The sequence below is a fragment of the Lichenostomus cassidix genome, chromosome 4 (genome assembly GCF_008360975.1).
Source record: "Lichenostomus cassidix isolate B80296 chromosome 4, HeHo_3.0, whole genome shotgun sequence".
In the NCBI taxonomy this organism is placed as follows: domain Eukaryota; kingdom Metazoa; phylum Chordata; class Aves; order Passeriformes; family Meliphagidae; genus Lichenostomus; species Lichenostomus cassidix.
The window spans coordinates 13,480,891-13,499,409 of NC_139484.1; positions in this window are offsets into that span (position 1 = coordinate 13,480,891).

The following is an 18,519-nucleotide window of genomic DNA, read 5'->3' on the forward strand; positions in this document are numbered from 1 at the left end:
AGTAGCTTATCCTGAAGAATTTTAAAGGAAAATGAAGCAAAGAAAACCTCTGAGAGAGCAAAAACTCCACATCTGTCCATCCATGCTGAGTTTGATCAATTCTCAGCAGTAATTTAATCAGGAGAAGAGTTGTTTTCTGTACTTTCTAACAAAGAGAGGGGCTTTATCACAATATACTGTATTTTGGGGCAATTGTATTTTATTCCATTTCTACAAGAGGGGATTTATGTGAAGATATGTGGAATGCTGTTTAGCAAACACCATTTCCATGGATGGCAGTACTTAGCAAACAATTAATGATCTTTCATAGAGTCTGTTTTACTCCATTTTATTGCATTTGCTTTTTTTTTTTTTTTTCCCAACTGGATATTTGATTAAAGTTAAAGAGACAAGGTTCAGGTTTGGAACCAATGTGTCATGGTTCAGCTCATGACTGCAGCACTGCAACATGAAATGTTGCTGATATCGTCAGAATCAATACATCCCTTGGATAACATAGCTTTCCAGATTTTAATCTAGCTGGACACAGTCTCAGTGTCTCTCTGTCTCTCCTTGCTGGTACTGATGGCAGCACATTTAGCCCCAGCAGATGGGAAATATGCTCACCACTTGTGGTTGATGCATGGTTATAAAACATTATAGAGAAAGGCTAGGAGGCATACTGATAAAAGACCAAATTGGGTTTTTGTCCTGTTTTCCTTTTCCTGCATGAACAAAGCACATAGAATGACTTTTGAAGCAACATGTGGCTGTTGCCAGGTGTGTCTTACAGCTCAGGTGATACACTGAGAGCTGCCATAATGCATATATACTATACAATATATTCAGGGGTTTTTGCTGGTTATTGTGAACATTTTTGCCACTCTTTTGTATGCGAGTTCAAACCAGGACACCAACTCAGGCCCTTACAACTTTAAAGCATTTCAGAGCTGCATTGAAATGCTACATATTGGGCCTGTCTGTATCTGGTAATTTTGCCTGCATCAGAGGGTATCAAGTTTTCTCCTTTATGCTATTAATTTTAAACCTTAGGCAATATATGCAACAATGTAAGCTTTAGAAAGTCATTCTCCTGTTTTGCCAGTTCTCTAATTACTTCAACCTGCAGTAAAATGTCAGTCTACCTAATTATGTGGTTCCTCCTCTCCTGGGTCCAATATAGCCTGCAGGTGTGCACAGTAATGTGGATAGCAAGTCTGACTGACCTAGCACCTTCCAGTTATTAGACTGGCCTTTTGCAAAGTTGGCCAAACCTCTCGTGTCTCCAAGACACTATTATTAATTTGAACTTCATCAGGCAAGGCTGGATCCGAAACTTTAGCAGACTACAGGGAATTGTGAGAGTAAGGCTAGAGAATCTTATGTAGACCTAGAGTATGTCCAATTAAGTAGGTAAACCTTAAGGTTTTGCACTTTTTTCAAAATATCTGGGCAACCTGACTCTGAATTACCTGTTTTAATTGATTCTGTGGATGCAGTGCAGGAAAGAGAATATATTGTTTTATTACTCGTGTTGTAGCAATGTTGTATACCTGTGAGGAGTCTCATAGTATGTTTGGCTTTTATTACCTTGTTCTTTTAGAGTTTTCTTTAAAAGCAAACAAACACACAAAAAATGTGCTCTTAAAAGAGCAGCTCTGCACTGTCCCTATTTACTTTCTCTCAGTGATAAATAGAGTAGCTGTATTTACAACTGCTAAGACTGCTAAAAATGCAGCAGACCCTAAGAGGAGCCTAAGCCTGTTCAGATTAGGTTTGACATGCAGCACTCTATACTGAATAAAAAAAAAATAGGGAAGTGATGTTCCCAAATATCTCTCCAGTTTATATTTGGACAGTGAATTTCTTGGAGGCTGATTATTATTTTGTATGGGAAGGGGTGTGCTGTGCAGGTCCAACAGGTGATATGTACTTCATGTACTAACAACAATTAGTTTGCATGCTGAAGAGCCTGTGGTGAGTGAACACAGCTCCAGCTCATTGAATTGTTAGAGGATTGAAAAGCACTATGTTAAACTTGAAAGGATGGGAAAATATCTGTGCACTTCCTAATTTTGACCAGAAGAGGAAGTGGAAGTACCATCATGTGAAATACCATTCCTACAACAGCTTTCAGCTGACTGAGAGTACAATACAGATTGCTGTGCAACTCTACATCCCCAAAATTTAACAAAGCTTTGTGTAGAGAGCTTTTCAAGGCTCCAAAGCAGGGATAACTTATTATGTATAATTTTCATTAATACAGAGACACAAACTGAAAAAGAGAAGAAACTAATAATTGGAGGAGATCACAAAAGCTAATAATTTGATGCCCTTTGCAAGATCTTTTGTTGTGAGAGCCTGATAAGTTCAAGTGAGTATGCTTAGCATTCAATAATTCAGTTTAAACAATCAGGGAATCAGGTGTCCAGTACTCAGAGAATGTCTGTGTGGGTTTTTAATCCCTATAGGAACTTCTGAAATTCTCAGTCCCAATCAGATAATTAATAGTTAACACATTACTCTTCCAGACTGCATCAGAAATATTTTGTTCCTCTAAAAGATGCTACAATCCCTAGCTTTTTAAAGAAAACATTATAAATTTTAGATTTGTTTTTTCATGGAGAAAATGATACCCTAAAGCCTTTTTATCATCAAGTCAACATTTCATCAAAGGTTTCTTTTTTCCCCTTATCTTATTGTAGTGTCCAGTCCAATTTTCTGATCAGCCCTACTTATTTTGTAAAGGAAAACAAAGTGGGAAAACTATGAACATAAAATCAAAGACTTTCTGGATATTAGTACTTCTTGTCTTACACTGATAGTGCATCATGCAGTAGCAAAGTACTAGAAATTGTATAATAGATTTGAAACTGAGGGCAGGGATGTTTTATAAGAGGCGAATCCCATATGACAAGGGTAACCATTTCACTTAAAGCATTTTTGGTGCTTTTGAAATGAATAGCTACTTACTTAGGGCAAGGAACAATACATTATTTATTCTCTAACACGATGCCACTGCCTGTGCAATGAAAACCTCCAGCCAAATTGACAAGGGGAGCTGGAACTGAGGGCTGGGCATAGGCTAAGAGCATCATATTCATTACAAATTTAGATGGTAAGATAACACCTTCCCAATGAGAAAAGCTGCTGACAAACCCTGGCCTTTATTAATGGGCCTCATGAGTCAATCTGCAGCAGTGATGTATCATCCTCATTTAGGGAAATGATGTGCTGTGGAAATGCATAATTTTAAAGAGCAAGAGAGTGGATTGAAACAAGTATACACCATAAGGAAGATCAAATCTCTCATGATGTATGCTGATTTTCGGGTGGTCCCCATTTGCACGGCTGTTTAAGCAAGCACTCTAAATGGAAATGCACTTGACATTTTTGTGACTAGCTGTAATCAAACAGCATTAGAATTCAGCTGATCTCACAGAAGACGATTAAACAAATTTCTTGTTTGTTCTCGGTTCCTTCTAATGGGAAAATGGAGGGAAAAGAAACGCTGATGAAAATGATCCCAGATGGAAAATGGTGTCTTAAAAGGAGCTTGGAAAGGAATGACAACTTCCCCCCCTTTTCCCAAAGCAAGAATCCCATCACTGTATTATGTCCATAACCACAGGAGCCAGCATTCCCCTACTATTGTCAGGCACTCTTACAGAATGAATATTCAGTGAAAAGCCTTAGGATTTAGCCTTTCACTGACACTGTGGTGGGTGGGAGGGAAAGGTAATCCCTCTGGTTTTCAGAGTAGTTGTGTGCACACTTTTCATACAGTGAGAAGAAACTCTGCTACCTGGTAGCACAGTTGCTTGCTCTCTCAGACCATAATATTTGAAGCAATGTGTCTTTCAGCATCCGAGAAACTTGTTACTGCAGTATATTAATAAGTTTTATAATGAGTTCAGTACCCAGCATAAAACACCATTGAACTTCATAAACCCCCTGGACTTTGCAAAGGTTAAAAATCCTGGCCTTGGGCTACAGCAGTGTTTGGGTCTCTAGTACAATACTTCGGGAGATCAGTTTACTTTTCTAGGCATTCATTTACTTCAGTGAGTGTTTTTTCCTGTGGTTTATACCACTGGGATAGCAGAGGGTGAATGTCATCCTCGTTATGCTGGGAAGGCAGTTTGACAGAAAGAGGTTTTGCAGGGTTTTCTGAAGGCAGAGTTGATGTGCAGCAAGTCTCCTCTGGGGCTGGGGCTGAAGCATTCCTGCAGCTGGCAGCACTTGGCTCCCTGCTCTGCTGCCACTGCAGCACTGTCATCTGCCTTGTCCCAGAGGGCAGCAGCTCTGCTGGCAGCTCGTGGGGCAAAATTCAGTCTGCAGCTTCAGGAGACTGGTCTGGTCATTTTTGTGATGTATAGGATCAAGGCTTGTTTCCAAATGGGTTGATGCAGGGAGCTGTATGTGTGTGTGTTTGGGGGGTTGGAGCAGGACTGTGACATGTTCACACACATCAAAAACCAGAGAAGTCTCACATGGGCAATAGAAAATGTTAGCAAGTCAGCTCTGGGTGGAACACATAAGGGCACTGTAGCAAGAACCGATGCAGATGCTGCCCATGAAAGCCCCTGGCAGCATCTCCATTGCTCTGTTTCAGCTGGAAATGCCTGAAATAATACTTTTCTCTGGCTGAACACCTAAGCTGGTTAATCATAAAGACCATCCAAGGGTGAGAAAGAAGTCTTTCACCTGCCCTCTCCAGAGCATGATTCTTACAGACCTTTAGGAGCTGTTTGAGGTAAATGAATAAATCCCTGCCCCTGCCAAACACACAGAAAGAAAAGGCCTCTGTGACCAGGTAGATAGGTAGTTAGCATAGCTGATTTCAATGTCTGCAGTGAGGGGAAAAGGGTTTAGGGAGGATAGCACTTCTTTTAGCTACAGCCAGGAAACTGCATCTCACAAAAATTGACAAAGCAGCTTGTCAGCTGGTCAGAGATCCCCTGAGGTTGGGGTTTGTGAAGTTTAATTCTAGCCAGTGCTAGAATTAGCGCTGTTTTCAGTTTTTAAAACTGAAAATTTGCCAGTTTTCTCTCACAAAGCAAATACCTGAGAGTTGGGCTCCCTGCCCCTCAGACACTAAGCCATCCTGCTGCCTCAGCAGGAGGACTGTGCTGGAAGACCTGGGCAGGTGAAGGGTTGTAGGGTTGGAACTGGAAGTCTCACAAAACACAAGCTCTTGCTTATATAAGTGCCAGGATATTCCAGCTCAGGGGAAACTCAGAGGCAGGAGATTGTGACTTCCTCAAAGGCAGACTCCCTGCAGTGTTTGCTGAGGTTACTGCTTGCTTTGAGAAACCACAAACCACCTTGTGGATCCCCAAAGGACTGAGTGAAAGCTATTTATTCCTGCAATATGCAGCTGTACCTGTCTTTAACAATGTTTGTATGATTATCCTGAATTCTTCTTTTAAATGCTAGTTCTGCCTACTCCCCTATTATCAGTATTGGTTACTTCATCAAATCCTGCTGTTCATGACTGATGGCTGATTTGGTTGGGACTAATTTGGTTTCCAACAGTTTCCTCCATTCACAGAAAAATACAGTGTGCTTTTCTTTTATTTCCTTTTTTGTTTTTCTTTCAGCATTGCATTTTCTTCTTACTGTTCTTCAAAGATAAATGAGTATCTTATGGTAAAATATGAAAAGTCTATTATTCACCTCAGCTCTCAGAATAGCTCCAGGAATATCACTGTGTTCTCTCAGGATAGAGATTATGTAGCAGTAATTGTTTGTATTTATATTTATATAGCACTTGTCATCCCAGAAAATCTAAGCACTTAGCAAACTTCCACTAATTTGATATGTATTCATTGCAACTATAGAATTTATTTGGGAAGATCCTAGTCAAGAGTTCCACTGAAATTAACTGAGTGTCACATGATCACAAGAGTCAGCTCTGATTACAGTTTTAGGGACCCTGATATCCAAATATGTGCATCTCCCCTGTGAAGCCAGTGCTGAATATTTCATCACACTTGGTGTTGCTTTTGGGGAAACTGAATTCTAAATGTTCATGGAGCAAATCTCAACTGACACAGGGTCTCTAGAGGTACCAGGATCAGAATCTATCACCTTTACTCTTCAGATGGTTGCTACAGCTGATTAACTCCTTTGTGCTTTATTTGGGTAAGGCATTTAGAAAAACATGCATTTACTTAATCTGTACACTGTCCATGTTTGGAGGATCAGAACCTTCTTCACCATTCTTCTCACTGGACTGCACAACTTTGATCTTCTCCACTTTGTTAGGACTGAATGAATGTATGTGATGGCAGACAGTGGTTCTTTGTGGCTATTAGTAAAAAACTTACCTTCCCAAGAAATTAGAAGTTCATCAGGAAATTACATGGCTGGGCAAGTTTGTGTTGTATCCTCATCAGAAAACAATCTTTCCATTGAAGCTGTTCAGGTCCAGATTGTGTGGGCCCTGTATTGATTAAAAGAGGTCTGGTGGAGAAGCTTGCAGTGTATGCTGTGCTAATTTTTACTTGTCTGACTTCATTTTGGATAGGAAGCAACTGCTAAATGAAGTTGACATGGAAGAAAATAAGTGTGTGTTTTATATCAAAAGTTTTATCAGAGGCAGAGATCATTTCCATATTGTCAGACCTCAGGTAATCATCTGTTTATTGAGTATGATTGGTTTGGAGTTGATGTATATTTAAAAAAATGTATTGAAGCTAATATTTGAAAAAATCAAATGTTATCAGTGTTGACTGATCCATATATGTCTCATCAATTTAGTCCTATTACCACCCTGAAAACAGCTGGGAAAGTTTCTTTATCTTCTACATTTTTTATACTTGCTGTGCTTAAATGTATTATCTGTCCTTTCCTGCTCTGTACTTCTCTCTTTTTTGTCACAAAACTATTTTTTCTAAAGTTTTTGTTTCTGAAAAACTACTTTCCTGTTCAAGAAATGCCACTTGATATAAAATGTAACATAGAACAGAACACCTTCCTCAGCAACAGCCCCTTTTTTGGTTACAATGGAGGTGGGTAACTAGGCTGTAAACTGTAACATGCAAAAATCTCTTTTCTACCCCTGAGTAGCTGCTCTTTGTAATCTCTGTGAAGAAACCAATAACAAACATATCTTCTTCATCAGTGTGACCATCAGTTGAATCTGTGACCTGTCCTGGTTTACTCTTTTCCTTTTTATTTTTTCCCTTGTGATTTTATGCAGAAGAATACACAAAGACTTCCCACTGAACCTCTTGTTTTAAGATAGGTGGTTGTCTCTCAAACTGATGCTGTTGCTAGAGAACCATGCACTTTGCTTTTGAGGTTCAGTGTGTGCACTAGTATTAGAAGACCTGAGTTGCTTTGGCAGTCACACAGGTGAGAGATTTTGAGAGGAAAGTGTTACCACGCCTTGCACAAATTGTGTTTGTGTTGTTTAGTGCGCCATGGAAGATTTGGGTTCCCTTGATGAGAAAGGGCTAAACTGCCTTTGACAGGAGGCATGAGGTGGTAGTATACATTTGGGAAGTTACCTTACAAAGCAACTGAGGCAAAGCAAATTGTTTCCATGTAGTGCTATTTTGCATATCAAAGCCTTCAAAAGTACTGCAAAAAGGCAAAGAACACTTATAGGTAATTATGACAGCTGTTAGAGCAGCCTCCCCGATGAAACATCTTTAGAACTGAAAACAGATTAAAACTTTTCTTCTGAAATCATTGTTTAATTCTTCTCCAAAGTGATTGACCACTTTTCCTAATTAAAAACTGGTTCTCCTTTGTAGATACACAAATTTTTCACTCTCTCGTGGGCTAGAAATTTAGAGGAAGTATGGCTTTATTTAAGTGCGGGACAAAACTCCAGCTTGCATGCTTCAGTGCAGAATGCATTTTTTACAGAGTTTGCATCCTAACCGATCTGCATATTTGAAAACACACATGACAAAGTTCTCCTTAACTTCTTTATTTTATTTAATTTTTTACTGAGTCTCAACTGAGACAAAACAGAACAGTAATAAGATTTTTGGGGTGAATTTTTTCTGGCCTCTTTACTCAAAGCATGCTGCAGCACTCTTGCTTTCAGTAGCCCTGGTAGCTTTGCCTCCAATGTTTCACTGAAGATGCAACTGTAATTTTTTTTCCAGCAAGGATTCTTGAACTTGCATGATACCAAATAGAGTTTTGAGAAATTTAATCATGATAAAAATGAAAGAAAATTGTGCCGCTCTTGAGGCTCCTTTCAGAAGAGAAGGATGTACTTGGCCACCTACCGGGGAGACCAGAGGGGGGAAGAAGGAAATAAAATTATATCCAAAATCCATGTTGTACACCTGCACACACACAGAAGCCTGAAGTGATTGGTAATCCTCATGGGTGAGGAGTTGTGCTACACTATGCCCTTTCATTTAGTGCATCGGGAGAAACACGAGTTAATAATTTTCAGGTGGGAATTCTCTGGCTGTGCAAAGTCTTTTCCAGAGGGGGCTGGAAAACTCATGAATCTGTCCAGTTGTTTAGATTGTCAATGCTCTAAGAAAGCCAGTGGCATTTGCACAGTTGCCACAAGCTGGAAGAATGGCTGTAAAATCTTTGTCCTTGAGATTTCCTCTTGACACCTGGCATCATTATGTAGTGACTGTAAGCTAATGTTATTTAATTGTTTAGATGCAAGGAATGGTGAAACACTGCACTGAAGAAGATTTGTTTCTAGTGGCTGAGGATTTTGGTGAGGATGATAGGGAAGTATGTTCTGCTGTTGACTCTGTGGAACCTGTTAGGAAAGGGTGGATGTTGAACATCCAAGTTTGCTTGCTGAACCTCTTCTGTATGCTAGAGTCCTTTCCATAAAAAAGGGGTTGAAGGGCTCAAGACGAATGTGATTACCTTCCCTGTGAAGGAGATCAGTGTGAGGAGCAGCAGGTTGTGTTAGAAAGGTCATAAGTCTCCTGTGAAGCAATTTTTCTGGTGTCATCACACTCAATTGAGGGAACCCAAAAAGGGACTGTTTGCAGAAGTGTTGAACTTGCAAAAAAGTTTCCCAGATTGTTAGTGTTTACCAACAAATCTGTCTTGTTTTTGTAATTTAGTAACAGCTGCTGTCTTCATTATCACTTCTCTTATTGCAGGCCTTTATCTGAGTGATACTGCATAACAATTTGCTCTACAGCTCTGAAAAATATCTGTGCAAAGCAGAGCTCTGGATGGTAGTAGTTCATGTCAATTTTAAAACAGAAATAGAACTTTTAATTAAAGCACACTTACGAAGAGTGCGGTACATACCAAATATCTACTAAAGGCATATTTTCTATGCAGGGTAAATCACTGTTCTGTTGCCAGTGTTTGAAATATCCTGATAGAGGGTGCTGGTGCTTTATTTTAACATCTAAAAATGGGTCAGCTTCACTTGCCTTTGTTTTTAAATCTCACCGTGTTTTTGGTGTTGATAATAAACCCTTAGGAAAAGGCTGGATTTTGTCCTTGTTTTGTAATGAAGTGTGATAGGATCAAGTCCTGCACCGATATATTAAAAATTAAAGATCTATTCTGGAGAGTTTGACTGGTTTGTTTTGGCTTAGTGTGGCCAGTTGCTGAAGTTTGTAGGAAGATCATGATCTTTTCTCATTCCAGTTCTCTCTTGCCTGTTTTCCCTCCATATTTTCCTATGGTAACATAACACCAGAAGCCGTAGTCCCTTCACTACAAGAAAAGACAGGATTTGATGATAGACCTGCACGTGGCTACCGTGACCAGCAAGACATGAAGCACCATAAAGAATTTCTTGGACATGGTTTAAGACAGTGGATTGAGCTCCCACAAGGACCAGTACAAACTGAAGCAATTTCTGTGCTGAGTTAAAAGTGCATGTTGTACCTTGTTTTTCCTAACACAACACATACCATTCTGTGTATATGTCTAATTAAAAAAAAAAAAAAGAGAAAAGAAAGGGCAAAAACCCCCAAAACACTACTGCACATACTCCTACGCCTGAGGAGGGGATGAGTGCATGAACACATGACTGATGTTAGTCATGTCACTTCACAAACTGTTGGAAGGAACTCAGTTGCTCCAGTGATGAAGTGGACATAATACCTTAATGGAAGAGAATGGAATAGAAAACTGAAAGCCATTCCCATTATTCCTGCACCTAAAATATATATAACCCATGATAGTACACTCCTGAAGAAGTGCACAAACCATCTTCCAACAGCATAACAAAACAGCTTTTTCCACTCTCTTTCTAGGACTGAACATTTGCTTGTCACTGTCCCTGCTGCAATGAGTTTTGGCGTAGATGCATCCACTGGGAAGTGTGATTATGAGGGTAACATGTCTCCTATCAGCTTGTATAATCTTGTTGATGTGCCCCACCAGGATGCATGTGAAGCTAGTTCATTTTCACACCTGAATCCCCTAAGGCCATAACAGCCTGCATTTAGACTGCAATGTGAGGAAGGGTATTAAGGCCTGGGACTTGTAAATGCAGGAATGCAAAGGTCTCTGCTGCTAGGGAGGATTTTTCATTAGTTGCTAGTAGCACTGTCTTGTGTCTTTGTTGTAAAAGATTGAGGAGAAAGAGACCAATTGAACACAGAAGCAGTTGTGATGCCCTGTGGCATGGGTGATCAGCATTATCATGACATTGCTGTGTAGCATTATCTTGGATCTCGTAACAAGTGAATAAAAATGTAGAACTTCTAGAATTTTTCTCCAAGCAAAAGCTTTAAATAATGTAGTTTCTGGCTGATCCAAAATCACTTGTTTGCTCCTGAATCAGTGACTTAATCCTGTTTATTTTAGCAGGGAAGTACAGAATATTTTGCTCCTTAGGCTACAATCAGAAGGTCGGTTTCTTCTCCCTTACCTGTAATGTCAAAGACCTGGAATGGATACTTTGGCTTATCACTGGTGGCTAGGCAGTTCTAAACAGAACTCAGTTTCCTCTGCCAAATGAAGTGGTGCAAAATAATAACAGACTTTGGATGCAAAGGCTAGTTCTGTGATATTTCATAATTTATATAAGTTGTTAAAAATACTCCTGAACTGAAAAATCTAAGTGCAAGCTCTTTGCCTGCATTGATAAGGTATTCACTCATGTTTGATATTTTTGGGGAAATGTTTTTAATGTGTATGCCAACATTAATTGTTTGGACTTACTTGCACTTCTGTTATCACATTTCAGCTAAGGTATCCCTCATGCAGCTTTAGGTTCTATGCTGTTTAATGCAACATTCTGACTGTATTTTTAATATGTACCTCTAAAAGCAGGAGATTATACTAGTCTCTACCTGCTCCAAAATACCCTTTCTTGTAAATGAACACCTCTTGCAGCTACTGATTAATGACAGTTACAGCCTCAGCTGAATAAAAGTAATCCTGAAATTAGAAAGATAAATCCTAGCTTTAGAGAGTCTTAACGAGTACGGCAAGCTATAGAAACCACAGCCATAAGCTTCACAAAGGAAATCACTAATAGCATTCTTTACTATATCTAAGTTGTATGTGGAACTGCAGGAAGTGTAAGACACTTAGCTCTATAAAACTCAGATATGCTTCCAAGAGCTGAATATATTGCTTGAGTAAGAACCATTTTTAGGTCATCAAAAGTGCAGGGGTTTCTGTATGTTGTTATTGTAGTCTTGTTTGTTTGTTTGTTTGTTTTAATTTAAAAAAAAACCCGTAAATATTTTATCAGCAACACTTTCTGTTTTGGGAGATTGAAATTATTCATGGACTTGGAACCATTATCCCATCTTCAGATGCTTAGTGTTCCAAAAAGGTTATTTCAATAACTGCAAATAGTGACTAGTGGTTATTATTGTCTTAATCCTTTTATAAATTGCTAGGACGTGCTTTTGTATGTTCTATTTACAATCTATCTGATCTGCTTGTAATGTGATAACTGCTCCTCCAAAATGTATTGTGTAAATTTGTAAAGTCCAGGAAAATCATCTGTGTAGGCAGAGACATCTAACAAATGGTGCTGAGGTTCTTCATATGCCAAATTCTCTTGCCAATGCATAAAGAAGGGATAAAGATTAGCTCCTGTTTTTAATATACGTTTTAGACACTTGGAAGGATGTGGATTAATACAGTGAAAACACATATTGACATACAAAACAGACGAAAATGAAATCACAAAAAACATTTATTCCTTTCTCCTAGTGGGTCCTGGCTTGGAATCAGGCCACTGGACAATGAAAGAGGAAACAGACTGCACATCTTGACTTTCCTCCAACACTCAGGTACTGAGTCAACAAAATCTCTGACTGTAATATTGTGGACAGTATTTATGCAAATACTTTTATGTTTGTTTTGGGAATTAAGAGTAATCCAAAATATGTTTTTCAGTGACTTCACAGTGAGCTTGCATTAAAGCACTTTGGTGCTTTGCTGGACAACATTAGGACACATTGAAATATCACCACCTAGCCTGTGCAAACCAGACTTTATCTTCAGCAGTGCCAACAGAAGGGATCACATTCCCTTTGGTAGCCAATATACCTCAGCTGGCTCAACAGTATTTATTTGTGGTTGGAGCAAGGGGATTCACTGTCCTTGGACTGGAATCTTTGTTGTGGAGAGCCCTGCCAGATACACTAAGCACTTTAAATAACTGAGCAGATGCTTCCTGGAAGAAATCATTGCCACCAGAGTCAGTAAGCAAATTTCTTACCTTATGAAATCCAGACTTAGTTTATTTACATTTTTTGAGAAACTCTTCTCCCTGATATTAAGCTGTTGTGTTGTTGAATTTCCTAAAGTTTTGCTTTTTACCTTCATCAGTTTAACTTCAGGGTCATGCCATTTCACCAAATACTGATATAGCTCTGCCTTCCTTTTCCTTCTCCTTCTGCTCTTTTCCCTGTCCAGCACCCTCATTTTCTCTTTTAAGACTACCTTCAGGTCCCAGCTTTGTCCATATTTCTTCTTTGCCTTCTCTCATTAGGTATCCCTCACCCTTTACATTTTTCAGGCCATCATTACTCACTTCAAAGACATTAGTGAGTCCTGAGAAATGTATAATAGTCAGAAATTTATAGAGAAGGAGAGGGAAATAGGACCTTTGTCTGGCTCTCTGCTTTTTTATTAACAAACACCCTTTGGTAATGAAGACTTCAAGGGAGCTTTATTAGGGTTTAAGAAGAGAACAGTGTGAAAGTTAATTACCTGGAGCCAAGAATCTGTATTTTCCCTTCAGCAGTCCAGTACTATGCTTTAAAAGCAATCAATGGAGAGTTGTCTGGCAAACATTCAATCTTTCCTTGAAATGTTCAGTGTAATTAGACCTTCTCCTGTCTGTCATGAGAAGACAAATTGTTTGTGGACTGTTAAAAGTTCAGTACTGTAGTATGTCTTCAACCTTTATCATAATTATATTACCAATATTCATGGAAATTTCCCAAAATGAGAAACAGGAATTTATTACAAAGCTAATTGCTTGATAATGAATTGATGTATTTCATGGTGAAATACTCCATTTATTTTTTCCCCTTCATTTTTCATAGGCCCTCAGTATTCACAATGCATGTACAAACCAGCTTGAAAACTTTCTGTAAAGATTCTATCCCATTTCTGTGGCTCATTTTTGTTTCTAACTGGTGTGATGAACCACTGAACTAAGGAAAATAAAAGCTATTCCAGCTCAGTCCAAAATTAACTGGTTGAAGAGACACAAAGTTGTCATTCGTTTTGCAGAAGCTACTGTCAGCTGCTTATGGAAAAAAATTTGGAGTTTTTCTTTGCTGATACTTTGTTGATGCTTTAAAGCCACTGTGCCTTTGTGTGTCGCTCTTGTCTGATAACTCTAAGCGATAATGTGGTTGCTATGATGCAAAGGCATAGTGTAGCCTCAGCCCAGCAAGAATCATAGCAGAGTGGGTTGGAGACGTGGTGGAAGAGTTGATTTGGGTTCAGGGAGCAATAATAAACACTTAATCATTCTGCAGTGTTTTGGTGATAAACCTTGTCACTTCAAGCCTTTGAAAAATATGAAGAAATTTGACTCAAGCACGTAATTGTCTTAATAATAAAGTCAGTTTGTTTGCTTTATCACTTTTAAAACCGCTGCTATTTTATAACATTCAGTCATTACAGAGTGCATGTGTGGGGGGGAGTGACAAGATTTTGAATATAATTGGCTGACCAGGTTTGGAATCAGCTATAGATGAAGTAAATTGTCTGTAAAACAGGACACTTAGCATGCTAAAAGAAAAAGAAAAAGAGAGCATATCTCTAGGCCAAGCTGACCATGAAGTTTTGAAGGAGGTGCCAAACAAACAAACAGAAATTCAGCTGCCTCCTTCCCAAGGAAGTGAGGTGAAGGGGGAATACTTAAAAATTGCAGGTTTCAGCGAGGCTGCAGCTATTTATGCCAACTGAGGGTCTAATCTAAAATATACAGATGCATTGTGATATTTCATTGTATGAAAGCATTAAACAGAGAGTGACAGGAATCCTTGTTTAGTACCTTAGGTCAAACAGACTGGGGCATAGGACTTAGTATGTTTGGTTTTCATTATCTTCTGTGCTGCTGTCTTTTATGCTAAATTTCACACTGGTGGTGTGCAACACCTTATAGAATGGAAGAATGCCCGTTGCCTACCTTAAAAAAGCTGCATGTTTCTCTTCATTGCTGCCAAGTAACTGATCTGCATCGCATGGTTCTGATAATAATATACCTATTTATTATTTATCTCTTGTTCCTGTGTGGAGCACATCTCTGAAGCGGTGGCTCATCCCAGTTTGGACTAGGACCCATTTCACTGTTCACCTCCATGGGCTATTTTACATCCAGTCCATCGTGTTCTGTGTGTGCCAAGTCCTGCTCAGACCAAGTGTGTTTGAGCTTTGTTGTATTAACATGCAGCCATTTGATTGCTTCTCCAGTCATGGCAACTTATCTTTTCATAAAGCTTTCCACATAAATGTGCTCTTACCCTGTTCTGTGTCCTGTTCCCATATGTTCTGGCTTCTTCCCCATTGTTCCCTGAGTGGGCAAAGTTCCTTCATGAAAACATCTTTTGTTTTCTTCCCTGCTGTTTTTTGACCATTTATTTTCTATTATATTCTCTAGGGTTATGCTTGCTTTTTTTGTTTTCTGTCTGTCTAGTCTATATTGACTTTCTTGAACATTAAAGATGCTTAAAAGCAGTTTGAGAAACACGTTCAGAACTCTTAATTTCCTAAATGGTGTTGTCAGCTTTCTTTTCTGCACTCAGACAATTTCTATTCCCTGTGGAGGCTGAAAGCATGGGACTGCCTGTCTCTTTTTTTTTTTTCCAAATGTGACTTGAAAATTGATTAGATATTACTGCAGAGCAAACCATGCATCAGTATAAGGTGGAGCCTTGACAGATTCTTGTGCAAGGGGCACACAAAATTACTGACACTGCTCAGGGCCACTTTACAGGGTCTGTGGTAAGAAACTGAACACCCTCCAGTCTCTGTTTGGAGTCCTCAGCCAACTTCCACACCCTAATCTGCTTCAGGGTAGGATTTCTGTGGCTGGGATGTGGTGTTGAGGTCCATGTTGTTTCTCTGGGCTTTCTCAGCCTACGTGATCCAGAAGACCCAATGTGGAAATGGTGTGAACCTCTGCTTGCAGCTCTTTGGCTGGCCTTCCAAAACTGCTGCTTCCCATGTCACCAGCCTGTCCTTTGCTGGCTCTTGCAGTGGCTGCTGTAGCTCAAGGCACCCTACTGGTGTTTCAATTGTGTATTTCATAATACCTATTGAGACAGCATCCAGCAAGTAGTCCACGGAAAAAAGGAACGATTCCCAGATGCAAGCTATCTGCAATCCTCACCAGGAAGGACTAAGAATAATTTTGCATTTAGAGGAAAAAATCTAGAGGATTAAGGTTATATCCTTCAGAAGAAAGCAGCCTGAGAAATTAACCTTTACAGAGAAGAGCAGGCATGATTGACCTTGGTGTGAAACAAATTCCCCACACCAGGGGGTGGGTTTGGATTTACACAGAGTACAAAGGCTGTCTCTGTGTAGTGGAGAACATGCTAGAGTCTCACTGCCAGGAGACAGATATGCTGCACATCTTGCCTGCATCATGGGGGAATATCAGACAGGCTGACCCATGCAGTTGCAAAAACACAGGCAGAGTGTGTGACAGCTCTGTTCCATTCCAGCTGCAGCAGTAGCTGGTGTGGGCATGTCAGTGGCTCTGGGTCACACCAGCCACAGCAGCATGTGAGAGTGTTTTACAAAAGGAGCAACACTAAGAAGCTGCACATGAACAGCCCAGGTGCTTCAAACTGGTTTTGTGAAGTAATCTGGATGATAGTGAGATTTTTAGACACCAGTACAATGAAAGGGTGCAGACATTGTCCCTGTTTGTTTTCTAAGATTTGATCTTTTCATGAATAATATATAGTCATCGTCTTCGTATTTTGCTCTGTTCTGTGTACTCAAATTATCTTGGATGTTTCCTTTGCTTTTAAAAAATAGAGTGACATTGAATAATGACTTATCTGCACAGGACTGCTGCCATAACTTGTGCCCAGATTCTGCTCTGCTTGTCTGTAGTTATGACTGTGTGCTCCTTTTTATGCACTAGTCTGCCTTTTTGGACAACTGCCACCCGCTGATACTAAGTAGGAATGCTGAGACTGACCTGCCCTTTTACCAAGAGCCAAGGAAAGGGGGAAGTGTAAGACCATTTCTGTAGCTCTAAGCAGGAACTAACTCTTGCACCACTAACATATCACATCACTGCATGTTGGTTTTCTTTTCTTTTTCTTTTTTTTTAAGTGCCTGGTTGATGAAGGTCTTCCAACAGCATCAGCTTTTATAAAACCTGGCTGGGTCTTGGAAAGAACAGTACTGGAGCTCAATAGAAAATATTTGAGGACTTTATAAATTGGTGTGGATAACTCTGTTCAGGAGAAACACGTGTAATATTAGGATCACTAATCATTGTTAAAAAAGGGACAGTGATTATGAAAGTAACTCCTTTGTACTTGGAATACTGCAGTATCTGTAGGCAGGATGACGTTTGACAACAGTGCCATATGAACAAATGTTTGTCTAAGGACTACTGTAAGGCATAAATTCTTCTGATTACATATTTGATCTCTTCCACATCTATTTGTAAAGATCTTTTAGGAAATATTTCCTTTAACTACAACCTGTGCTCTTCTGCCAGAAGTCAATAATAAGGCATTTGATGATCTATGCAGAGTGATAATCACAGAGCACTAATAAATGGCACAAGTAAGATGTAATTTTTCTCAGTCTGAAGCAGGTGACATCAATTGCAGAAAAACTGAGCTACATGGAAGAATTTGGGGCAGAAGGACATCTGTGGTTTGTTCTGAAGAGGATCCCTCATTTATTCCCTTATTCCTGGAAAGACACTTTGTGAGAATACTCCAGGAAAGCCTATAACTGCATTTATGGTAACTACAATGGGTGCTCATGTCCAAGACATGATGTTCACTCAGACATTTTGAGCAACTCTAGCCCTAACTCTCAAATAAAATTTGTTGATTTTAGGAGTTTCATAAATGCCATCAAAGTGACAGAAAACAACTTGCATCCCTGTAGCAGTTCTGCTACTCTTTGCTGTGCTGTATCTGCATCATTCCCAAGGTTTCCAACTTGTTCATTTGTTTTCTGCCTCTCACCCAGATATCTGAACTCTGGTGCAGTTTCAAAGTTTAAAAAGCATCTGTGATTTTTGGAACTTGTGGAATAGTTTGAATATTTTAATGCTCTTTCTGCAGTTTTCAGTGTCAATAAAACTGTTATAGACTTTTAGAGGACAAATTTATCTTCATGAAGGATCTGCAGGCATTGGCAGCAAAGATAGCAAGTGAATTGGCTTATCCAAAATTAGCCAGATTTTATTTTGACATTTTAAATGCAACACATTAATACCAAGTACAGACATCCTAAGGTAGACTTGAAAAAAAAAAATTGGCACGCAACTGAGTTTGGTCCATCAGTTGTAACTTATGATTCATATTGTCCTGTGATTATGCTATTCAGAACATTTCTGCAGTATTGTATCTTAAACCCTGTCCTATTTTTTTTTTTTAAACAAGACTTTCAGGATGTTATTTGTATTGGATTTTTTTTTTAAATTTTCCTTGATAAGTGACATTTGGTGAGAGGAAATGCCTTACTGTTGAAACCTCAAGATCAACAATTGCCTAATGATTATCAGGCAATTAATAACATGTAAACATGTTTGGTTTTTTTTTTCCCAGTAGGAGTTAGAGGCTTAACTTTTTATTCCCTTTAAAATGGGCTGCTCCAGGCCATTTTAAAATGCTGACCATGTAAATTCTGACATGATTGTGTCACATCCTCATCAGCAACCAAACCTTTTCACGTGGGAAAGCATACAATTTCTAGGTGAAACTTAGCCTTTAAAATTACATTTGCAGGGGCAGATTTTTCTTCATGTGTAGCTGTGTAAAATGGCTGGATTTTCTAATAGTGATTCCACTACTAAAATGCAACAACAAATACATTTATACCCCATGTGAAAGTTGATTGATGGATCTTTCCCTCCTGTGCACATCTGATGTAGAGATACAG